Genomic DNA, 26,366 nt, shown 5'->3' on the forward strand with positions numbered 1-26,366 from the left:
CAGCTGACAAGGGGTGGAGCCGGGATTAGAATTCACGACCTCTGACTCCCAACCCCAGGCTCTTGAATAATAATAATAATAAAGATGGTATTTGTTAAGTGCTTCTTAAAGAGCCCCACGTGGGACAACTTAATCACCTTGTATCCCCCCCAGCGCTTAGAACAGTGCTTTGCACACAGTAAGCGCTTAACAAATGCCATCATTATTTTTATTATTATTATTATTATTATTATTATTATATGCTCTAAGTGCTGGGGTAGATATGAGGTAATTTAGGTTGTCCCACACAGGGCTCAAAGTCTTAATCCCCATTTTACAGATGAGTAATTTAGGTTGTCCCACACGGGGCTCAAAGTCTTAATCCCCATTTTACAGATGAGGTGACTGAGGCACAGAGAAGTTAAGTGACTTGTCCAAAGTCACACAGCTGACAAGTGGCAGAGCTGGGATTAGAACCCACGACCTCTGACTCCCAAGCCCAGGCTCTTTCCGCTAAGCCACGCTGCTTCCCTTTCCACTAAACCACGACAGAGCACAGTCCTGGAAGTCAGAAGGTCATGGGTTCTAATCCCATCTCCGCCATCTGTCTGCTGTGTGACCTTGGGCAAGTCACTTCACTTCTCTGGGCCTCCATCCCCTCATCTGTAAAATGGGGATTCATTCATTCATTCAATCGTATTTATTGAGTGCTTACTGTGCGCAGAGCACTGTACTAAGCACTTGGGAAGTCCAAGTTGGCAACATATAGAGACGGTCCCTACCCAACAGTGGGCTCACAGTCTAGAAGGGGGAGACAGACAACAAAACAAAACATATTAACAAAATAAAGTAAATGGAATAGATATGTACAAGTAAAATAAATAAATCCCAAACCAAAGGATATTATTGCTATTTGCAGCTGGCATAGATATGGAGACCGTGAGCCTCACGTGGCACAGGGACTGTGTCCAGTATGATTTGCTTGTATCCACTCCAGTGCTTGGAACAGTGCCTGGCAGACAGTAAGTGCTTAATACCATTATTATTATTATTATTATTATTATTATTATTATTGTTTTTGTTATTATTATTATTATTATTGTTGTTGTTGTTATTATTATTATTATTATTATTATTGGACCACCCCAAAGTTGTCTAGAGGACAAGGGGGGGGAACACACGTATCCAGTGGGCCGGAAGAGGGCACAGAGCACACGTGGAAACACCAGAGACCTTAGGCATCTAAGACACCCACCCGACCCACCCCCACCTCAATTCTCCAACCCCCCTCACCCCTCTCCCCTCCGGATCCCCCGCCCTTTTAAGGCCAGCTACTACCTACTACCTACAGAGAAGCAGGGTGGCTCAGTGGAAAGATCCCGGGCTTTGGAGTCAGAGGTCATGCGGCTCCGCCAATTGTCAGCTGTGTGACTTTGGGCAAGTCACTTCACTTCTCTGGGCCTCAGTTACCTCATCTGTAAAATGGGGATTAAGACTGTGAGCCCCCTGTGGGACAAACTGATGGCCTTGTAACCTCTCCAGCGCTCAGAACAGTGCTTTGCACATAGTAAGCGCTTAATAAATGCCATTATTATTATTATTATTATTATTATCTACTGTCCCACAAAACCCACTGTTTTTTTTCCTAATACTACTCATTAAGCACTTACTACACGCCAGGCACTGCACTAAGAGTTGGGGGGGATCCAAGCTAATCCTTTTTTTCCACAGTCCCTGTCCCACGTGGGGCTCGCGGTCTTAATCCCCATTTTACAGATGAGGGAACTGAGGCACAGAGAGATGAAGTCATTTTCCCAGGGTCATAGAGCAGATATGTGATGAGCCGGGATTAGAACCCACGACCTCAGACACCCAGGCCCATGCATACCTTGTTATCACCAAGTTACATTAACGACAACCTCATTCGCACCTACTCAGCCTTCCTGTCCCACCATCGACCCCCAGCCCACGTCCTCCCCCCGGCCGGGAATGCCCTGCTCCCTCTGCCCATCCGCCAAGCTAGCTCTCTTCCTCCCTTCAAGGCCCTACTGAGAGCTCACCTCCTCCAGGAGGCCTTCCCACACTGAGCCCCTTCCTTCCTCTCCCCCTCGTCCCCCTCTCCATCCCCCGCATCTTACCTCCTTCCCTTCCCCACAGCACCTGTATATATGTATATATGTTTGTACATACTTATTACTCTATTTATTTATTTATTTTACTTGTACCTATCTATTCTATTTATTTTATTTTGTTAGTATGTTTGGTTTCGTTCTCTGTCTCCCCCTTCTAGACTGTGAGCCCACTGTTGGGTACGGACTGTCTCTAGATGTTGCCAGCTTGTACTTCCCAAGCGCTTAGTACAGTGCTCTGCACACAGTAAGTGCTCAATGAATACGACTGATTGATTGATTGATTGATGCATACTCTATGACAGCAAGAGCAGAGATGCTTTTAATGGAGGAAAAATGAAACCTCTCACCCCAAAATGAGGTCGACTTGGCCCAGGGAGTTGAAAAACCTTCCCTTGGAGAGGCGAACTCACGAGCCCCAACAGCTAGCCCATCGCCTGCTCTCTGCTGGCGGGCCGTGCAGGGGTGCAGCCCATCTCCAACGGCCTGCGCCCTCCTCCTCTGCCAAAACCGTCTCCGTTGGAGTCGGAAGACAGGATGCGGACCCCCCAGGCCAGTGGAAAGAGCAGGGGCCTGGGAGTTGGAGGACCTGAGTTCTAATCCCAACACTATCACCTGTCTGCTGTGTGACCTTGACTGAGTCACTTACCTGTGCCTCAGTTTCCTCATCTGCAAAATAAGGGTTCAATACCCCTTTCCTCTCCCACTTAGACTGTGAGCCCCACGTGAGACAGGGACTGTGTCCAACATGATGACCTTGTATCTACCCCAGCGCTTAGCTCAGTGCCTGGCACATAGTAAGTGCTTAAACAAGTCCGATAATAAAGCCAAAACGCTTGGGGAGAGGACAATACACATCCCTGCCCTCAAAGAGCTGAGGGCAGGTCAGACAGACCCAAAATTATTTCCAGAAGGAAAAAAAGGCAGAACGGTTATGTAGATGAGGACGTGATTAAAGATTAGGACGGGGCATTCAAAGTGCATGCCGATGCTATGAGATGAGAGAGGCACGGTATGACCTGAGGAAAAGAAAAATGAATCATCTGGAAAGACCTGCCAGTCACGAAAAGATATTTTAGTCACACCTACAGTAGAACAAGGAGGAGGAGCAGGAACAATATTTACTAAGTGCTTACTAAGTGCGGTGCCCTATATTAAGTACTTGGGAAATCACCACAGTAGCAACTGTAGTAGCTGTAATGGTAATTTATTGAGCATGTTGCATAATAATAATGATAATTGTGGTATTTGTTAAGCACTTACTATGTGCCCGGCACTAAGCACTGGGGTGGATACAGGCAAATCGGGTTGGACACAGTCCCTGTCCCATGGGGGACTCACAGTCTCAATGTCCATTTTACAGATGAGGCAACTGAGGCCCAGAGAAGTGAAGTGACTTGCCTGGGTCAGAGCCAGGAATAGAACCCATGACCTTCTGACTCTTAGGCCCAGGCTCTATCCACTAGGCCACACTGCTGCATGGGATGCACTGTAGTTCCTTATGGGCAGGGAATGTGTCTGCTAATATATTATATATATTATATATATATATTTGTATGTATTTATTACTCTATTTTATTTGTACATATTTATTTTATTTATTTTATTTTGTTAATATGTTTTGTTTTGTTCTCTGTCTCCCCCTTCTAGACTGTGAGCCCACTGTTGGGTAGGGACCGTCTCTATATGTTGCCAACTTGTACTTCCCAAGCGCTTAGTACAGTGCCCTGCACACAGTAAGCGCTCAATAAATATGATTGAATGAATGAATAATTCTGTTGTATTGTGCTTTCCCAAGCGCTTAGTACAGTGCTTTGCTGCACCCAGATCATCTTATATCTACCCCATAGCTTAGTAAAGTGACAGGAAGCAGTGTGGCTCAGTGGAAAGAGCACAAGCTTTGGAGTCAGAGGTCATGGGTTCAAATCCCAGCTCCGCCAACTGTCAGCTGTGTGACTTTGGGCAAGTCACTTAACTTCTCCCTGCCTCAGTTACCTCATCTGTAAAATGGGGATTAAAACTGTGAGCCCCCTGTGGAACAACCTGATCACCTTGTAACCTCCCCAGCGCTTAGAACAGTGCTTTGCACATAGTAAGCGCTTAACAAATACCATCATTATTATTATTATTAAATGCTTAAGAAATGCCAGTTAAAAAAAAGTCAAAGAAAGAATCTTGGTCTTCTATGAAGAACCACCAATGACTTACTGGTGCTCTGATTCAGTGTCACAGCCCCATCAGAAGACATTCTTTTATTCTTCTTTTTTTTTAAAAAAAATGAACTGCCAGGGTGGTCGTGAATTTTAGATGATCACGGATAATTGCAGGAGTACCCAGTGTCGTTTATCCAGAATGACACAAAGCAGGAGATCCAGGACGGAGTTAACTCACCCGGGTAGCAATGATCTGACTGCCAGGAGCAGCAGTGTGGCCTAATGGCTAGAACCCAGGCTGGAGGTCAGCAAGACCTGAGTTCTAATCCCGGCTCTGCCACTTGTCTGCTGGGTGGCCTTGGGCAAGTCACTTCACTTCTCCAGGCCTCAGGTCTGTTAAATGGGGATTAAGACTGTGAACCCCCACGTGGGACAGGAACTGTATCCAACCCGATTTGCTTGTATCCACCCTGGAGCTTGGCATAGTGCCTGGCACATAGTAAGTACTTAAATGCCACAATTATTATTTTTATTATTACTCTCCCAAGAGCTTGGTACAGTGCCCTGTCCACACAATGCACTCCATCAATACCGCTGAGTGACTGAATATATTGTAAGCTCCTTGAGGGCCAGAATCATGACTACTAACTGTAGAGTATTCTCTCGGGCGCTCAGTATAGTTATCTGCCCACTGAAGGCGTTCAGGACATACCACTAATTGTTTGCCTGTGCTTTTCACTTGAACACCTTTCTCATTTTGTTTCAAGACGGTTTAACTGGGGGTAGGGGCTTGGGCCAGTACGCCAGGACCTTGGAAAGATGGGGAAAAGGGCGTAGGAGAAGGTCATGGGTTCTAATCCCAGCTCTGCTATTTATCCGCTTTGTGACCTTGGGCAAATCACTTCACTTTTCTGTGCTTCAGTTCCCTCATCTGTAAAATGGGGATTAACACTGTGGGACAGGGATTGTGTCCAACCTAATTACCTTGTATTTACCTCAGCTCCTAGTACAGTGTGTGGCACATATTAAGCACTTAAATGCCACAAGAATAATAATTATTATTTTTATTATGACAAGCGACTAGAGCAGCCCACAAGGTAACGGTTCAGAGGCCCAATCTCCTATATTTCCATGTTTCAATGTTCGCGCCATTATTTACACATCATGGACACACACACACACCAAAAGGAGGGATTAAAAGAAATCAGTAAAATTCTCAAATAACAAGTGTCAAGATACTGTATACCCACCCAGTTGGTAAAATAAATCAGTTAATTTGGCAGGTAAGTATTAAGTAATCATGTTGTCAGAATAGGGTGAGTGTCTAGGGGAGAGAGACAAAGAGGGAACAAAGGAGAAAAAATGAAAATGATGGAGAAGTGAGGAGGCACCAAAAATCGGTCTCGGGGGAAGGAGTCGAAGGTGGCAAGGTCCCCAGCAGGATGACCCAACCCAAGGTCTGAGGAATTCAGCCACCTCAGACGCTCTATTCAGACCCTAAAATCAATCAATCATATTTATTGAGCGCTTACTGTGTGCAGAGCACTGTACTAAGCACTTGGGAAGTACAAGTTGGCAACATATAGAGACAGTCCCTACCCAACAGTGGGCTCACAGTCTAAAAGGGGGAGACAGAGAACAAAACCAAACATACTAACAAAATAAAATAAATAGAATAGATATGTACAAGTAAATTAGAGTAATAAAACCATCCACACCTCAGAAAGAAGCAGGTGGCCTAGTGGAAAGGCCACGGTCCCTGGAGTTTCTGTCACTGCCCTGCTGTGTGACCTTGGGCCACTCACTTAACCTCTCTGGGCTTCGGTCACCTCATCTGGGAAACGGGGAAAAGATCCCCACTTCCTCTCCCTCTTAGACTATGATTCTCACCTGGGAATGTCCTCCAATCTGGGTATTTGGCTATCTGCCCTCAATCTTCCCCTTTAGACTGTAAGCTCACGGTGGGCAAGGAATGAGTCTGCTTATTGTTCTATCGTCCTCTCCCAAATGCTTAGTACAGTGCTCTGAACACAGTAAGTGCTCAATAAATACGACTGAATGAATCAATGAAGTGCTTGGCACAGAGTAAGAAATACCACAATTATTATTACCATTGACGACAGGTCCAAATACCACAATTATTACTACCATTGACGACAGGTCCAAAGCCCAAAGAAGAGCCCAGTGTAGTAGACGAAGCCCAGGCCTGGGACACAGAAAGTCATGGGTTCTAAACCCGGTTCCACCACTTGTCTGCTGTGTGACCTCGGGTAAATCACTTGGGCACATCTACTGATGCCAGTTTACTTGCTTTGATGTCTATCTCCCCCTTCTAGACTGTGAGCCCACTGTGGGCAGGGATTGTCTCTATTTGTTGCTGAATTGTACTTTCTAAGCGCTTAGTACAGTGCTCTGCACACAGTAAGCACTGAATAAGTACAATTGAATGAAAGAAATCACGACTTCCATGTGCTTCAGTGACCGCATCTGTAAAATGGGGATGAAGACTGCGAACCCCATGTGGGGCAACCTAATTACCTCGTATCCACCCCAGCACTTAGAATAGTGCTTGGCATATAGTAAGCACTTAAATATAATAATAATAACAATGGCATTTATTAAGCGCTTACTATGTGCACAGTACTGTTCTAAGCACTGGGGAGGTTACAAGGTGATCAGGTTGTTCCACGGGGGGCTCAAAGTCTTAATCCCCATTTTACAGATGAGGTAACTGAGGCACAGAGAAGTTAAGTGACTTGCCCAAAGTCACACAGCTGACAATTGGCAGAGCGGGGATTTGAACCCATGACCTCTGACTCCAAAACCCGTGCTCTTTCCACTGAGCCACGCGCAATGCAGAAAGGAGTGGGGGAAGAGAAAAGGAAGGCTTAGTCAGGGAAGGCCTCTTGGAGGAGATGGGCCTCCAATAAAGCTTTGAAGGTGGGCGGAAGAGTCCCTGCCTTTCGACAGATTCACGATCCAACTTGTGCCCATTTTAGGGAACTGAGGCCCAGAAGGGCTAAAGCCACTTACGCAAGGTCACAGAGCAGGTCAGTGGCAGACAATAAGCGCTCAATAAATAGGATTGAATGAATCAATGACCTGGGATGAGAACCCAGGTGTCCTGACGTACAGTCCCAGGCCCGACCCATGAGGCCAAGTTGCCTCTTACCTTAGGTCAGGCCCCATCCTCTGGTCAGTGGGAATAGTCACTCCCTCGTTCGCTGTCACCGGCTATCATTATGCCTCCCCCTCTAGACCACAAGCCCACTGTGGGCAGGAAATGTGTCTGTTCTGCTGTTATAATGTGTTCTCCCAAGTGCTTAGTACAGTGCTCTGCACACAGTAAGCACTCAATAAATACGATTGACTGGCTGGCTAAATGTCTATCTCCCCTTCTAGACTGTAAGCTTGCTAAGGGATGTGTTTGTTAACTTTCCTATTGTACTCTCCCAAGAGCTTAGTACAGTGCTCTGCACATAGTAAGTGCTCAATAAATACAACCGACTGACTAAACATCTGTCTCTCCCTCTAGACTGTAGCTCACTGGGCGCAGGGAAATGTGTCAGTTATATTAAGTTTAAGCAGCGTCGCTTTATGGATCAAGCCCAGGCCTTGGGAGTCAGAAGGTCATGGATTCTAATCCCAGCTCTGCCACTTGTCTGCTGAGTGACCTTGGGCAAGTCACTTCACTTCTCTGGGCCTCAGTTACCACATCTGTAAAATGGGGATCGAGACTGGGAGCCCCATTTGCATCAGGAACTGTTTCCCATCTGATTGGCTTGGATCGATCCCAGTGCTTAGTACAGTGCCTGACACATAGTAGAGCTTAACAAATACCGCTATTATTACTAATGTTATTATTCCTGAAAGAGCACTACAATACCAATATTATATTAATATATAATAATAATAATAATGGCATTTATTAAGTGCTTACTATGTGCAAAGCACTGTTCTAAGCGCTGGGGAGGTTACAAGGTGATCAGGTTGTTCCACGGGGGGCTCACAGTCTTCATCCCCATTTTACGGGTGAGGTAACTGAGGCACAGAGGAGTTAAATGACTTGCCCAAAGTCATGCAGCTGACAATTGGCAGAGCCAGGATTTGAACCCATGACCTCTGACCCCAAAGCCCGTGCTCTTTCCATTGAGCCACGCTGCTTCTCTGATTATTAATAATATAGTCATCATGTATCTCCATAACCACAATCTATAAGTGGCCTCCTTGCTTCCAATCAGAGCAATTAGAGAAGCAGCGTGGCTCAGTGGAAAAGAGCCCGGGCTTTGGAGTCAGAGGTCACGGGTTCAAATCCCAGCTCTGCCAATTAGCTGTGTGACTTTGGGCAAGTCACGTCACTTCTCTGGGCCTCAGTTCCCTCATCTGTAAAATAGGGATGACTGTGAGCCCCCCGTGGGACAACCTGATCACCTTGTAACCTCCCCAGCGCTTAGAACAGTGCTTTGCACATAGTAAGCGCTTAATAAATGCCATTATTATTATTAATCATGATATCGGCAATAATAAGAGTAACTGTGCTCGCTGTTGAGTGCTAACCAGGTGCCGAGCGCTGTGCTGAACGTTGAGATTGATACAGCCCCATCCCATCGTGTTGCTGTTTCCTGGCAACACAGAAAGAAATCATCCTCTGAGGAAAATCAGAGACCCTCAAGTTTTCCAGCAGCGGGGGACTCACCTTGCACTACTCTTGGCAGGAGACACCCAAGCTTTCCCCCAAAGCCCTGGAAGCTCGTGATTCCTGCCATTGTTCTTCTCAGCTGTGCTGAGCGCTTTGGAGAGCGGACAATGACCGAACCCCACCTCAGTTCTGTCCAAAATCTGCACCCTGAGATTAAGGAGTTTAATGTCCAGTGCAAGGGTGGGGAATGTTGACATAAAATAATAATAATAATAATAATAATAATGGTATTTGTTAAGCACTTAGTAGGTACTGTATGAAGTGCTGTCTTAGTGGAAAGAGGGCAGGCTTGGGAGTCAGAGGCTGTGGATTTTAATCCCTGCTCCGCCACTTGTCAACTGTGAGCCCACTGTTGGGTAGGGACTGTCTCTATGTGTTGCTAACTTGTACTTCCCAAGCGCTTAGTACAGTGCTCTGCACACAGTAAGCGCTCAATAAATACGATTGATTGATTGTCAACTGTGTGACCTTGGACAAGTCACTTAATCACTCAATCAATCGTATTTATTGAGCGCTTCCTGTGTGCAGAGCACTGCACTAAGCGCTTGGGAAGTACAAGTTGGCAACATATAGAGACAGTCCCTACCTAACAGTGGGCTCACAGTCTAAAAGATTAACTTCCCTGTGCCTCAGTTACCTCATCTGTAAAATGGGGATGAAGACTGTGAGCCCCATGTGGGACAACTGTCACTACCCCAGTGCTTAGAGAAGTTTGTGGCGCATAGTAAGCGCTTAACAAATACCAACCTTATTAGTATTATATTCTACAAGCAAATGGGGTTGGACACAGTCCCAGTCCCACATGGGGTTCACCCCATTTGAGAGGTGAGGTAACTGAGGCCCAGAAAAGTAAAGCCACTTGCCCAAGGTCACCCAAAAGAGACAAGTGACGGAGCCAGGATTGGAACTCACCAACTTTCTGACCCCAAGGCCCGGGCTCTATTCACTGTGCCGTGCTCCTTGACATTCCTCAGTGGATATCATCATCATCAATCGTATTTATTGAGCGCTTACTGTGTGCAGAGCACTGTATTAAGCGCTTGGGAAGCTTACTAAGTGCTTGGGAAGTACAAGTTGGCAACATAATATGGCAACATGGATATCTGTTTGCTCCCATTTCCTTTAAGGCTCTCAAGGCAAGCACTTACCTGGAACCTCAGCACCCAAGACCAGAGCAGAGGTTTCTCGTATCGACCCAAGCCGGTGGCGTTTAGACAATGGAAAACGGTGGGTTTTTTTAATGCAACACAAAAATATATTAAAAATACATAATGTAACTTGTCTTAATATACTTTTCTGAGTCTAAAAATATGCCAGACCAAAAGAAACATATTTACATAAAAAGCAGACAAGGTCAAATAACAAAGAAAGCCCTTAATTAGTTGTAATCAACTTTAATTTGCATACCGTATATAATTCCTAAATGATTGTTAATAATAACTTTATATAATGGACTTCCAATTTTCATGAAAATGGCACATTTTGATAAGCAGACACAAAACCCTAGGACTAATAAGGTTTAATTTGCATACATTAGGCTGATTATCCAAACAAAAGGATTACAGTATTACTTCTCCATACCTTTATGTTCTTATTATGCACATTTATTAACTCGACAAAAGCTAGCTGGTAGTCGCAAACAATAGCCGGGATGGAGAGGAGACCAGGACCCGGAATGAATAAGGAACGTCTTGATGCCGAGGCGAAAAGTTTGGACTCGATTCATTCATTCAGTCGTATTTATTGCGCGCTTACCGTGTGCAGAGCACTGAACTAAGCGTTCGGGAGAGTACGATAGAATGATAAACGGAATCATTTCCTGCCCACAACAAGTTGACGGTCCAGAAGGGAGAGACAGACATTAATATAAAGAAATTGCGGATGTGGACTTAAGTAGGGACCGCCTCTATATGTTGCCAACTTGTATTTCCCAAGCGCTTAGTATAGTGCTCTGCACAGAGTAAGCGCTCAATAAATACAATTGAATGAATGAATATAAGCCGATAGGGCTGGAAACAATCCCTGTCCCAAGGGGGATTCACAGTCTCAATCCCCATTTTGCAGATGATGTCACCGAGACGCAAAGAAGTGAAATGACTTGCCCAAGGTCATACAGCAGACAAATGGCAGAATTGGGAATAGAACCCTTGACCTTCTAACTCCCAGGCCCTTGCACTATCCACTATTCCATGCTATCCTATGTACGTAACCGTATATTTATTTTTTTATATTCATAACTGACTCCTATAATAATAATAATAATGATGATGGCATTTATTAAGCACTTACTATGTGCAGAACACTGTTCTAAGCGCTGGGGAGTTACAAGGTGATCAGGTTTTCCCACTGGGGGGCTCACAGTCTTAATCCCCATTTTATTGATGAGGTCACTAAGGCCCAGAGAAGTGTAGTGACTTTCCCAAAGTCACACAGCTGACAATGGGTGGAGCCGGGATTTGAACCGGTGACCTCCGACTCCAAAGCCCAGGCTCTTTCCACTGAGCCACGCTGCTTGGTCCTTCCGACACAGAGGCCCGGGCTCTAACCATCAGGCCACGCTGTGCAACCCTGAGAATCTCTGGCACTCCTCGCCCACCCCGGTCCACCCCTGGCCCAGAGAAGTCAAGTGACTTGCCCAAAATCACACAGCAGACAAGTGGCAGAGCCGGGATTAGATGCAGGCCCCAGATCCCTGGCATTAAGATGGGAAAACCCTCTTCCAGCCCCCCACCGCTCGCCGGGGGACCCTGACGGTGACTTTCAGGGTCTCTCCCGGCTGTTTCCCGGAGTTTCCCCAAACATCTTCTGCCCCATCGCCATCAGTCCCTGCTAAGGGCTCAGAATCCTCCCTCGCCTTCTCTCCCTCCTTTCCACATCGGCCGGACCCAACCTTAGCGGCCCCCAAGGGACTAACCTTAATTATAAACAGATTCATCTGACAGAAATTACTTTTTACCCATGTCAAGCAGCCTTGTCCCAGTGAGTCCCCCTTCCTCCCGCCCCATCAGCCCTGAGACATCATCATTTCCTCCCCAGCCCCGGAGGAGAGGCTGCCACATGTGAACCTTGGCGGCGATTTCCGAGGTGGCACGAGGCCGAAGCACTTAGGGCTATTAACGTGATTGAACAATTAGGGAGGCCCGACCCAGAGAAATGCTAACAGAGATGCATTTCATTCTTTCATTCATTCAATCATATTTACTGAGCGCTTACTTTGTGCAGTGCACTGTACTGAGCCCTTGGGGAGGTCCAATACAACACTAAATAGACACATTCCCTGCCCACAGTGGACTCACGGTCTAGAGAGCGAGACAGTCATGAATAGAAATCAAACAGCGTGGCTCAGTGGAAAGAGCACGGGCTTGGGAATCAGAGGTCGTGGCTTCAAATCCGGCTCTGCCGATTGTCAGCTGTGTGACTTTGGGCAAGTCACAACTTCTCTGTGCCTCAGTTCCCTCATCTGTAAAATGGGGATTAAGACTGTGAGCCCCACGTGGGACAACCTGATCACCTTATATCCTCCCCAGCGCTTAGAACAGTGCTTTGCACATAGTAAGCGTTGAACAAATGCCATTATTATCTCCTAAACTGTGAGCCTGCTGTTGGGTAGGGACAGTCTCTATATGTTGCCAACTTGCACTTCCCAAGCTCTGCACACAGAAAGCGCTCAATCATCATCATCATCAATCGTATTTATTGAGTGCTTACTGTGTGCAGAGCACTGTACTAAGCGCTTGGGAATAAATACGATAAATACGATAAATACGATTGAATGAATGAATAAATGACAGACGTGAACATAAGTGCTATGGGGCTGGGAGGGGGGTGAATAAAGGGAGCAAGTCAGGGCGGCGCAGAAGAGAATGGGAGAAGGGGAAGGGGAGGGCGCTTAGTCAGGGAAGGCCTCTCGGAGGAGATAGGCCTTCAATAGCCACAGTGGGCTGGCCTCATCCCAGATAGCTATTTATTTATTTTACTTGTACATATCTATTCTATTTATTTTATTTTGTTAGTATGTTTGGTTTTGTTCTCTGTCTCCCCCTTTTAGACTGTGAGCCCACTGTTGGGTAGGGACTGTCTCTATATGTTGCCAACTTGTACTTCCCAAGCACTTAGTACAGTGCTCTGCACACAGTAAGCACTCAATAAATACGATTGATTGATTGACGGATTGATCTCCTGGCTTTGCGCCCTGAAATCTTGGTTCTGGATGGTCCAGCCACAGACCCCTGACCCACCACTATTGGCTCAAGTTATCTGGCAGACAGGGGCCCAACAGAACCCACAAATGTTCGTCCACTGAACACCTGGCCTCGCTCAGAAATAGCACTCTGCATTTCCTTAATCCTGTTTTGTTCATTCGTATGTATTCAGTGCTTACTGACGAACGAGCATTGAACTAAGCGCTGGACAGAAGACAATAGAACAATAAACGTACCTATTTCTTATCCATGGCGAGCTCCAGAGTACTCGTCGCTCTACGAACGATTCTTGAATATGTGATTTGTCTCATAGCACTGGAAATAATTTATTATCCTCACCCATGGATCCTAAATCCCTGCCAATTACAGGAAAGGGCATGGCCCAGGGGGAGAAGGAGAGGGCTGGGAGGTGGGAAACCTGGGTTCTAATCCCAGTGCCGCCACTTTCCTGCTGGGTGACCTCCATCGAGTCACTTTACTTCTCTGGGCCTCGATTTCAGCATTATCAAATGGGGGTTAAATATCCCTTCCCTTGTGGGACAGGGACTGTGTCCCATCAGATTATCTGATTTCTACCCCAGACAATCAAATCAATGGTATTTATTGAGCACTTATGGTGTGCAGAGTGGTACTAAACTCTTGGGAGAGCAACAATAATAATTGTAGTACTTCATCAATCGTATTTATTGAGCACTTACTGTGTGCAGAGCACTGTACTAAGCGCTTGGGAAGTACAAGTTGGCAACATATAGAGACAGTCCCTACCCAACAGTGGGCTCACAGTCTAGTACTTGTTAAGCGTTTACTATGTGCCAGGCACTATTCTAAGCACTGGGCTAGATACAAGTTAATCAGGTTGGATACAGTCCCTGTCCCACACAGAACTCACAGTCTTCATCCTATTTTACAGATGAGGGAACCGAGGCCCAGAGAAGTGAAGCGACTTGCCCAAGGTCACAGCAGACATGTGGCAGAGATGGGATTAGAACCTGGCTCCTTCTAGGCCCGGGCTCTAACCATGTCAGAGTTGGCAGACATTTTTGCCAACTTGTACTTCCCAAGCGCTTAGTACAGTGCTCTGCACACAGTAAGTGCTCAATAAATACGATTGAATGAATGAATTTTCCCTGCCCACGACACATTTACAGTCTAGACGGTGAGACAGACATTAATAGAAACAGTCGATTAACAAATATGTAAGTGCTATGGGGATGAGGGTGGTATCTAAGTACAAATAATAATATGCTCAACACATGCCATAATCATTATTACTTTGACAGCAGAAGCACTGTATTGAGTGCTGGGAAAAGTTCACAAATGAGAATATTAGTATTATTATGGTATGGGTCAAGCGCTTACTATGTGCCAGGCACTATACTAAGCTCTGGGGTGGATACAAGCATATCGGATCAGACACAGACCCTTGCCCCAGGCGGGGCTCACTCTCCCCATCCCCATTTTACAGGTGTGGTAACTGAGGCACAGAGAAGTGACGTGACATGCCCAGGGTCACAAAGCAGACAAGTGGTGAAGCCGGGATTAGAACCCATGACCTTCTGATTCCCAGGCCTGGGCTCTAGCCACTACGCCGTGCAATTTGTATAATAAATACGATTGATTGATTGATTCATTCAATCATATTTACTGAGCACTTACTGTGTGCAGAGCACTGTACTAAGTGCTTGGGAGGTACAAGTTGGCAACACATAGAGATGGTCCCTACCCAACAACAGGCTCACAGTCTAGAAGGGGGAGACAGACAACAAAACAAAACATGTGGACAGGTGTCAAGTCATCAGAATAAACAGAAGTAAAGCTAGATGCACATCATTAACAAAATAAATGATAATAATAATAATGATGGCATTTGTTAAGCGCTTACTATGTGCGAAGCACTGTTCTAAGCGCTGGGGAGGGTACAAGCTGATCACATTGTCCCACGTGGGGCTCACAGTCCTAATCCCCATTTTCCAGATGAGGTAACCGAGGCACAGAGAAGTTAAGTGACTTGCCCAAGGTCACACAGCAGACATGTGGGGGAGCTGGGATTAGAACCCATGACCTCTGAATCCCAAGCCCTTGCTCTTCCCACTGAGCCACGCTGCTTCTCTAAATAGAATAGTAAATATGTACAAGTAAAATAGAGTAATAAATCTGTACAAACTGCAATCGGGCAGAGTCCCTGGCGCCCCAAGATGAAAGAGGAGGGAACTGGAGACAACCTCACCAGGGAAAATGAAATAATCCCAAATAAAGCACGGCATCAGGGGCAAAAAGACCACGAGGAAACTATCTGGGCAGTTACAGCCATAGACTGCCTCATGCAAAGCTTTAGGGGCCTCGTGGCTGAGAATCCAACCGAGTTATTAGCCAAGACCCCTGCCCCGGCAGTGTAGACGAGGAAGCGTGGGGGAAATACAGAAATTATTCACTTATACTAATGGTCGCCTCCCTGGCTAGACTGAAAGCTCACTGTAGGGAGAGGGCATATCTGCCAATTCTGTTCAATTGTCCTCTCCCAACCGCTTCCTACAGTGCTCTGCATATAGTAAGCGCTCAGTAAATACCACGGAAGAGGATGAAGGCCTCTACAATTTCCTCTTCACCTCTCCTGGTTCAGCTCCAATTTAGAAACAAAGGTATAATTAGCATCAAATATAAATATATATATATAATAAATATATATTAAATATATTTAATATATAAATTTAATATATCTAAATATATAAATAAATATAAATAATAAAGGTATAATTAGCATCAAAAAAGGTTCATTCAGTGAAGTATTTCTCTGAACAAATCTGATGGTTCCTGCTAAATTTTTCCACTTCCTCTCCACGTAACACTCTAAAAGTACTGCGGCAGCAAAGAGGGACAGAGACAGCGTGGCTCAGTGGAAAGAGCCAGGGCTTTGGAGTCGGAGGTCATGGGTTCAAAACCCAGCTCCGCCAACTGTCAGCTGTATGACTTTGGGCAAGTCACTTAACTTCTCAGGGCCTCAGTTACCTCACCTGTAAAATGGGGATTAAAACTGTAAACCCCCCGTGGGACAACCTGATCACCTTGTAACCTCAACAGTGCTTTGCACATAATAAGCGCTTTAACAAATACCATTATTATTATTATAAACTCTCCCAGGACAAGGATTGGCTTTATTGTCAAATACAGAGTAGGTAATGAGTACAAGTAGCCTCAGTTCCCTCATCTGTAAAATGGGGATTAAAACTGTAAGCCCCCCGTGGGACAACCTGATCACCTTGTAACCTCAACAGTGCTTTGCACATAGTAAGCGCTTTAACAAATACCATTATTATTATTATAAACTCTCCCAGGACAAGGATTGGCTTTATTGTCAAATACAGAGTAGGTAATGAGTACAAGTAGCCTCAGTTCCCTCATCTGTAAAATGGGGATTAAAACTGTAAGCCCCCCGTGGGACAACCTGATCACCTTGTAACCTCAACAGTGCTTTGCACATAGTAAGCGCTTAAACAAATACCATTATTATTATTATAAACTCCCCCAGGACAAGGATTGGCTTTATTTTCAAGTACAGAGTAGGTAATGAGTACTAGTAATGAGTACAAGTAGCCTCAGTTCCCTCATCTGTAAAATCAATCGTTTATTGAGTGCTTACTGTGTGCAGAGCACTGTACTAAGCGCTTGGGAAGTACAAGTTGGCACATATAGAGACAGTCCCTACCCAACAGTGGGCTCACAGTCTAAAAGGGGGAGATAGAGAACAAAACCAAACATGCTAACAAAATAAAATAAATAGAATAGATATGTACAAGTAAAATAAATAGAGTAATAAATATGTACAAACATATATACATACGTATAAAATAGGGATTAAGACTATGAGCCCCCCCGGTGGGGCAACCAGATCACTTTGTAACCTCCCCAGCGCTTAGAACAGTTCTTTGCACATAGTAAGTGCTTAATAAGTGCCATTATTATTATTATTACTACTGAATGCTAAAAGTTATTTTGCATATGTAGTTTTCTTTTTTAAAAAAGTAATAACAATAATTATGGTATCTGTTACCTGCTTGCTATACGCCAAGCACTGTTCTAAGCGCTGGGGTAGAGACAAGGTCATCAGGTTGTCCCACGTGGGGCTCACAGTCATCGTCACCATTTTAAAGATGAACTAACAGGCACAGAGAAGTGAAGTGGCTTGCCCAAGGTCACACAGCAGACAAGTGGTGGAGGCGGGATTAGAACCCACATCCTCGGATTCCCAAGCCTGTGCTCCTGCTACTAAGCCACACTGCTTCAAGTGCTTACAGGGGTGGGAAGGGGGGTCGAGGGCAAAGAACTGATCTAATTTACTGACTGAAATTAGCTTAACCCATGCTTAGCAATTTGAAAAACAGCAGGGTTTGGTGGAAAGAGCCCGGGCTTTGGCGTCAGAGGTCCTAGGTTCTAATCCTGCCTCTGCCACTTATCAGCTGTGTGACTCCGGCCAAGTCACTTAACTTCCCTGTGCCTCAGTTCCCTCATCTGTAAAATGGGAATTAAAACCGTGGTGAGATCCACGTGGGACAACCTGATCACCTTGTATCTACCCCAGCACTTAGAACAGTGCTTGGCACACAGGGAGCATTTAAATACCGTCATTATCATTTTTATTACCATGTTCAGAGCATTCATTCGTTCAATTGTATTTATTGAGCGCTTACTGTGTGCAGAGCACTGTACTAAGCGCTTGGGAAGTACAAGTTGGCAAGATATAGAGACGGTCCCTATCCAACAGCGGGCTCACAGTCTAGAAGGGGGAGACAGACAACAAAACAAAACATATTTCAAAAATAAAATAGAATAAATATGTACAAGTAAAATAGAGTAATAAATATGTACAAACATATATACAGATATACACGTGATAATAATGGCATTTATTAAGCGCTTACTATGTGCAAAGCACTGTTCTAAGCGCTGGGGAGGTTACAAGGTGAGCAGGTTGTCCCAGGGGGCGCTCACAGTCTTAATCCCCATTTTACAGATGAGGGAACTGAGTCACAAAGAAGTGAAGTGGCTTGCCCAAAGTCACACTGCTGACAAGTGGTGGAGGCAGGATTTGAACCCATGACCTGCGACTCCAAAACCCGTGCTCTTTCCACCGAGCCACGCAACTACGCCAGCGATACAGAGCACTGTACTAAGCGCTTGGAAAATACAACACAGCCAACAATCCTTGCCTACAACGGGCTCACAATGGAGAAGGGGGCAGACAGACAACAATACAATTTAACAGGCATCAACGGCACTATCAATCAATCGTATTTATTGAGCACTTACTGTGTGCAGAGCACTGTACTAAGCGCTTGGGAAGTACAAGTTGGCAACATATAGAGACGGTCCCTACCCAACAGTGGGCTCACAGTCTAGAAGGGGGAGACAGAGAACAAATCATATTTATTGAGCGCTTACTGTGTGCAGAGCACTGTACTAAGCGCTTGGGAAGTACAAGTTGGCAACATATAGAGACAGTCCCTACCCAACAGTGGGCTCACAGTCTAAAACAAAACATATTAACAAAATAAAATAGAATAGATATGTACAAGTAAAATAGAGTAATAAATACGTACAAACATATATACATATATACACTACTTCTCTCAATAGCATTCCCTTATCTGTAAAATGGGGATTAAGACTATGAGCCCCACGTGGGACAACCTGATGACCTTGAATCTACCCCAGCGCTCAGCACATAGTAAGCGCTGAACAAATACCATCATTATCAATCCCGGCTGCGCCACTTGTCAGCAGGGTGTCTTTGGGCAAGTCACTTTTCTGTGACTGACTTACCTCCTCTAGAAAATGGGGTCTAAAAGACTTCCTCCCTTCAAGGCCCTACTGAGAGCTCACCTCCTCCAGGAGGCCTTCCCAGTCCGAGCCCCCTCCTTCCTCTCCCCCTCGTCCCCCTCTCCATCCCCCCATCTTACCTCCTTCCCTTCCCCACAGCACCTGTATATATGTCTGTACATATTTATTACTCTATTTATTTTACTTGTACATATCTATTCTATTTATTTTATCTTGTTAATACGTTTGGTTTTGTTCTCTGTCTCCCCCTTCTAGACTGTGAGCGCTTAGTACAGTGCTCAGCACACAGTAAGCGCTCAATAAATACGACTGATTAATTGTTGGGTAGGGACTGTCTCTATAAGTTGCCAACTTGGACTTCCCAAGCGCTTAGTCCAGTGCTCTGCACACAGTAAGCACTCAATAAATACGATTGATTGTTGGGTAGGGACTATCTCTATATGTTGCCAACTTGGACTTCCCAAGCGCTTAGTCCAGTGCTCTGCACACAGTAAGCACTCAATAAATACGATTGATTGATTGATTGTTGGGTAGGGACTGTCTCTATACGTTGCCAACTTGGACTTCCCAAGCGCTTAGTCCAGTGCTCTGCACACAGTAAGCGCTCAATAAATACGATTGATTAACTGTGAATCCCACGCGGTACAACCTGGTTAGCTTCTGTCCACCCCAGCGCTTAGAACAGTGCCTGGCACATAGTAAGCGTTTAACAAAGACTATTATTAGTATTATTAATAGTAGGCCTTCCCAAGCAGGTGGGCGGCACCTGGAGAAAACTTACCATATCCGTGTGGGTGGTGAAGAGGGCGGTGGTACTCCATTGCTCCAAGAAGTAATGCTCCATTGTTCCAAGAAGAAATGCTCCATGGCTCCAAGAAATAATAATAATGATGATGGCATTTATTAAGCGCTTACTATGTGCAAAGCACTGTTCTAAGCGCTGGAACAGCAGTGCTCTCCTCGGGGTTGGGAAGGGGACTGATGACCCTTCACCTGGCCCCCTCCCCCGCCCCTATTAACGGATCCCCGCCCCCTCCAGGCCTCACGTGCCGCCCCCACGTGCCAGCCATTCATTCATTCAATCTGTACTTATTGAGCGCTTCCTGTGCGCAGAGCACTGTACTAAGCGCTTGGGAAGTACAAGTTGGCAACATACAGAGACGGCCCCTACCCAACAACGGGCTCACAGTCTAGAAGGCTGGCGGGGGGGGGGGGGGGGGACAGACTACAAAACAAAACATGTGGACAGGTGTCATCAGAAGAAATAGAAATAAAAGCTAGATGCGCATCATTAAGAAAATAAACAGAATAATAGCACATTTTTCCCACAATGATGATGATGGTGATAACAACAGTAACACAAAATATGGAATTTATGAACTTTTTCCTATGTGCCAAAGCACTTTGCTGTGATCTGGGATAGGTGAGATATAAAATTAAGAAATTAAATAGAATAATAGTACATTTTTCCCACAATGATGGTGATGACAATAGTAACAAAAAATATGGAATTTGTTAATTTTTTCCTATGTGCCAAAGCACTTTGCTGTGATCTGGGGTAGGTGAGATATAAAATTAAGAAATTAAATAGACTAGTGGTACATTTAAGAAATTAAATAGAATAGGAGTACTTTTTCCCACAGTGATGATGATGGTGGTGACAATAGTAACAAAAAAATATGGAATTTATTAACTTTTTCCTATGTGCCAAAGCACTTTGCTGTGATCTGGGCGTGGTTCAGTGGAAAGAGCACGGGCTGGGGAGCCAGAGGTCATGGGTTCTAATCCCGGCTCTGCCACTTGTCAGCCGTGTGACCTTGAGCAAGTCACTTAACTTCTCTGGGCCTCAGTTCCCTCATCTGTAAAATGGGGATGAAGACTGTGAGCCCCACGTGGGTCAACCTGATGACCCTGTATCTACCCCAGCGCTTAGAACAGTGCTTGGCACATAGTAAGCACTTAACAAATACCAACATTATTATTATTATTATTATTATCTGGGGTAGGTGAGATATAAAATTAAGAAATTAAATAGAATAGTAGTACATTTTTCCCACAATGATGGTGATGACAACAGTAACAAAAAATATGGAATTTATTAGCTTTTTCCTATGTGCCAAAGCACTTTGCTGTGATATGGGGTAGGTGAGATATAAAATTAAGAAATTAAATAGAATAGTAGTACATTTTTCCCACAATGATGATGATGACAATAGTAACAAAAAATATGGAATTTATTAACTTTTTCCTATGTGCCAAAGCACTTTGCTGTGATCTGGGGTAGGTGAGATATAAAATTAGGAAATTAAATAGAATAGTAGTACCTTTTTCCCACAATGATGATGATGATGATGATGACAATATAAACAAAAAATGTGGAATTTATTAGCTTTTTCCTATGTGCCAAAGCACTTTGCTGTGATCTGGGGTAGGTGAGATATAAAATCATCAGATTAGGCGCATCCTTTTTGCCAGGGGATTCACAATATAAAAGATAGGGAGAGCAAGCATGTATTACCAAATTTCAGATAAGAAACTAAGGCAGAAAGAGGAAAAGTTACTCAGCAGGGTCGTGTTATACGCAGTGCCAGTCATTCATTCATTCAATCTGTATTTATTGAGCGCTCACTGTGTGCAGAGCACTGTACTAAGCGCTTGGGAAGCCACACACCTGCTTGGCGCTCAATAAATACCACTGAAGAGGCTGATGATGATAATAAGGACGGAGCCCCAGGCTGGGGGTCATGGGTTCTAATCCTAACTCTGCCCCTTGTCTGCCGTGTGACCTTGGGCAAGTCACTTCACTTCTCTGGGCCTCAGTGACCTCATCTGGAAAATGAGGATGAGGAGTGTGAGCCTCACGTAGGACAACTTGATTACCTTGTATCTACCCCAAGCGCTTAGAATGGTGCTTGGCACACACTAAGCGCTTAAATAAATACTTTTATTATCATTATTATTATTATTCTCTCAGTTCCCTCGTCTGTAAAAAGGGGACTGAGACTGTGAGCCCCACGTGGGACAACCTGATTACCTTGTATCTCTACCAGGTGCTTAGGACGGGGCTTGACACATACTAAGCGCTTAAATAAATACCATTATTGTCATTATCATTTGTAGTATTCTCTGACACATACTAAGCGCTTAAATAAATGCCATTATTATCATTATTATTTGTAGTATTCTCTGTGCCTCAGTTCCCTCGTCTGTGAAAAGGGGATTGAGTCTGTGAGCCCCACGTGGGACAAGCTGATTACCTTATATCTATACCAAGCGTTCAGGACGGTGCTTAACACATACTAAGTGCTTAAATAAATACCATTATTATCATTATTATTTGTAGTATTCTCTGTGACACATACTAAGCGCTTAAATAAATGCCATTATTATCATTATTATTTGTAGTATTCTCTGTGCCTCACTTCCCTCGTCTGTGAAAAGGAGATTGAGACTGTGAGCCCCATGTGGGACAAGCTGATTACCTTATATCTATACCAAGCGCTCAGGACGGTGCTTAACACATACTAAGCGCTTAAATAAATACCATTATTATCATTTGTAGTATTCTCTGTGCCTCAGTTCCCTCGTCTGTAAAAAGGGGATTGAGAGAGTGAGCCCCACGTGGGACAGGGACTGTTTCCGACCCGATTGGCTTGTATCCACCCCAGCGCTTAGTACAGAGCCCGGAACATAGTAAGCGGCGTGGCTCAGTGGAAAAAGCCGGGACTTGGGAGTCAGAGGCCATGGGTTCTAATCCCGACTCTGCCACTTGTCTTCTGTGTGACTTTGGGCAAGTCACTTAACTTCTCTGTACCTCAGTTACCTCATCTGTAACATGGGGTTGAAGACCGTGAGCCCCACGTGGGACAACCTGAATACCTTGTATCTACCCCAGCGCTTAGAACAGTGCTTGGCACGTAGTAAGCGCTTAACAAGTACCAACATTATTATTATTAACGAATACCGCAATTAAGATGATGAGACGATGTTGCAGACTGTGAGCCCGTTGTTGGATAGGGACCGTCTCTACATGTGGCCAATTTGTACTTCCCAAGCGCTTAGCACAGTGCTCTGCACACAGTAAGCGCTCAATAAATACAATTGAATGAATGAATGGTGCTGCCTTTGGCCGGTGCAGCCACGAGGGGGCGCGCTCTCCCAGGCCAACTCAGGCTAGGTCGGGAACATTAATTCATTCAGTCCTATTTATTGAGCGCTTACGGGGGGTGCAGAGCACTGTACTAAGCGCTCGAGCGAGAAGAGTACATGGAAAGGTGAATTGAGAGAGACTAGAAGCCGAACCCCAGACAAGGAGACGAGGAACGGGTAGAGGAAGCACATCTAGGCTGGAAACTCGTTGTGGGCAGGGGGTGAGTCTGTTTATTGTTGCACGATAATAATGGCAATTATTAAGCGCCTACTACGTGCCAAGCACTGTTCTAAGCGCTGGGGGGATACAAGTTAATCAGATCGTCCCACAGTCTTAATCCCCATTTTACAGATGTGGTAACTGAGGCCCAGAGAAGTGAAGTGACTTTTCCAAAGTCACACAGCTGACAAGTGGCGGAGTGGGGATTCGAACCCATGACCTCTGACTCCAAAGCCCGCGCTCTTTCCACTGAGCCGCGCGGCTTCTCTTTCCCAAACGCTTAGTACAGTGCTCTGCACACGATGGAGTGAATCTCTTCCCCCACTCCCTTCTGCATCCCCCTCCAGCCCCCCATCCCTTTTATCCACCTCTGCAATTTATCAATTTCTGTTAATATCCGTCTCCCCCCCCCCCCTTTTAGACTGTCAGCTCGTTGTGGGCAGGGCATGCGTCTGTTCACCGTTCTCTCGTCCTCTCCCGAGCGCTTAGTCCAGCGCTCTGCACGCAGTGAGCGCTCAAGCCGCGCGGCTGAATGAAAATGAACGAAAAGAAGCGCTCAGTAAATAGGAGTGATCGATTGGCTGAATGAGGAGAGGAAGGGCAGAGCCCCCGAGCTCAGGGAGAGTCTCTGAGTTGCAGGGGTTTCGTCTCCGCCGAGGAGGAGGACGCCCCCGGATCTGGGGGTGCACAGCTTGTCGCGCAACATAGGGTCGGTTGGGAGAGACGCCCCGTATTTGTGTGATTGTGAGTGGGGGGATTGTGGGGCTGAGAGGCAGAAACGGGAAGGGGGAGATCAGAAAAGTTGAGACCCCCCCCTTTGCAGGATAAAAAGCAGCTTGAACGAATCAGGGACTGTGCTGGACGCCTGAAGAGAAACCACAAGTCTTTTCCTCACCCTCCTCCCCTTTCCTTCCCCTTCCCCTCTCTTTCCCCCTCCTCTCCCTTCCCATCCTCTCCCTTCCTCCTCTTTCTCCTCCTCCTCCTCCAGGCAGCGACCCCGATCGGCCAAGCGCTCAGTACAGTGCTCTGCACACCGTAGGCGCTCAATAAATACGACTGAATGAATGTATCGGGCGCCCCTCGCCCTCCACACACACACGCACCGCACGCACACGCGGGCGGTGGCGGATTGATTGATTAATTAATTAATTACGGTATTTGTTAAGCGCTGACTATGGGTCAGGCACTGTACTAAGCGCTGGGGTGGATCCAAGCCCATCGGGTTGGACACATTCTCTGTCCCACGTGGGGCTCACACTCTCCCCCTTTTAACGGGTGAGGTCACTGAGGCCCAGAGAAGTGAAGTGACTTGCCCCAAGTCACACAGCAGACAAGTTCTAATAATAATAATTAGGGTACTCGTTAAGCGCTTACTACGTGCCAAGCACTGTACTAAGCGCTGGGGTAGATACAAGTTAATCAGGTTGGAAGCAGTCCCCACCCCACATGGGGCTCACGCTCTTCATCCCCATTTTTTTACAGATGAGGGAACTGAGGCACGGAGAAGTGAAGGGACTTGCCCAGGGTCACACAGCGGACCAGGCTGGATTAGAACCCAGGACCTTGCACTCCCAGGCCCGGGCTCTAACCACCAGGCCGGGCTGAAGGTCTCCAGTGCCTGAGAGTGGTGATGCCTGTCTATTTGTTTTGTTTTATTCTCTAATCTCTTCCTTCTAGACTGAGAGCCCGTTGTTGGGTAGGGATTGTCTCTCTTTATCGCTGTATTGTACTTTCCAAGCGCTTAGTACAGTGCCCTGCACACAGCAAGCGCTCAGTAAATACGATTGAATGACTGAATGAATGAGGGGGCTGCTTTTTCCCGCCCCCCTCCCCCGACGACGAGGCCCGAAGAGCCGCTTGGGCCAAGCCTCGGCGGCCTTGGGATTTTCCCACCGTCCCTTTTCCTGGGAAAAAAGAAAAACCAACCAACACATCGACTGGAGAAAGGACCGGCTCCATCCGGGAGAGGGGAGGGGACTGGAGGGGGGGAGCGAGGGAGAAAAAAGAGGATTTTTCAGGATTTCAATCCCTCCTAGGATCCCGCTTCCAGGCGGGTAGATAGAGCCGGGTTGGCGGAAGGGATTAGGGATGGGGGCCATCGGGATTTTCCCACCGTCCCTTTCCTGGGAGGCAAGGAAAACCAACCAACACATCGACTGGCGAAAGGATCGGCTCCATTCGGGAGAGGGGAGCGAGAGCGGGAAAAAAAAGGGGATTTTTCTGGATTTCATTGACTCTTCTGATCCCGCTTCCAGGCAGGTTTGAGAAGAAAGTAGGGATCGGATGCATGAAGTGGTAGTGTTGATGAAAGCGACGTTGGAGGAGGTTAATGTTGGCTAGCTGGAGGTTTTTTTGCCCTTTAAAAAAAAAAAGGCAAATATTTCCGCTTGTGCCCTCCTGCCTTTCGCAGCGTTGGCTGTCAATCCCGAAGCTTGTTATCCTGACACGGCATCAGTTTGTTTGGCGGAGCTCAGCAAGGTTTTTTGTTCCACAAGCAGAACTGTAATTGCTGTAATTCTACTGTATCATTTGGATCATTGCGGTATTCTTGTTTTCTCTCCCTCTTTCGCTCCTCCTAACACTGCGGTAACGCGCTCCAGTGTTAAATTAGCGGGTTGCGGAAGAGCAGAAATGAATGAAAGTTTGTTAAAAAAAAAAAAAAGTAATAAATAAAACAACAAAACGACTTGGCAGAGGCGCTCTCCCTACCCCGGAGGAGCCTCGCGTGCAATCAGGACTCATTGTCTTCCTAAACTGACGCTTCCCAGATTGGTCGCCAGACTCCACCGAAGTTTTATTTTTCTATTGTTTAAATATATGTTTTGGAGAAGGTGAGGCATCGGTTAGAAGAGGCAAACGGTGCTTGCTGGAAACCCTCTGCGGTTTTATTTATCTTAAGGCGGCCGCCTAAGATGGAAACGTTTCCAGTGACAGCGTTGGCGCCTGCCTCTCCCGTTTTCCCGTTATAACGGCACCTGGAATCCGCGTTCCTGGGGATTA

Source organism: Tachyglossus aculeatus, chromosome 15, assembly GCF_015852505.1.
Source record: "Tachyglossus aculeatus isolate mTacAcu1 chromosome 15, mTacAcu1.pri, whole genome shotgun sequence".
In the NCBI taxonomy this organism is placed as follows: domain Eukaryota; kingdom Metazoa; phylum Chordata; class Mammalia; order Monotremata; family Tachyglossidae; genus Tachyglossus; species Tachyglossus aculeatus.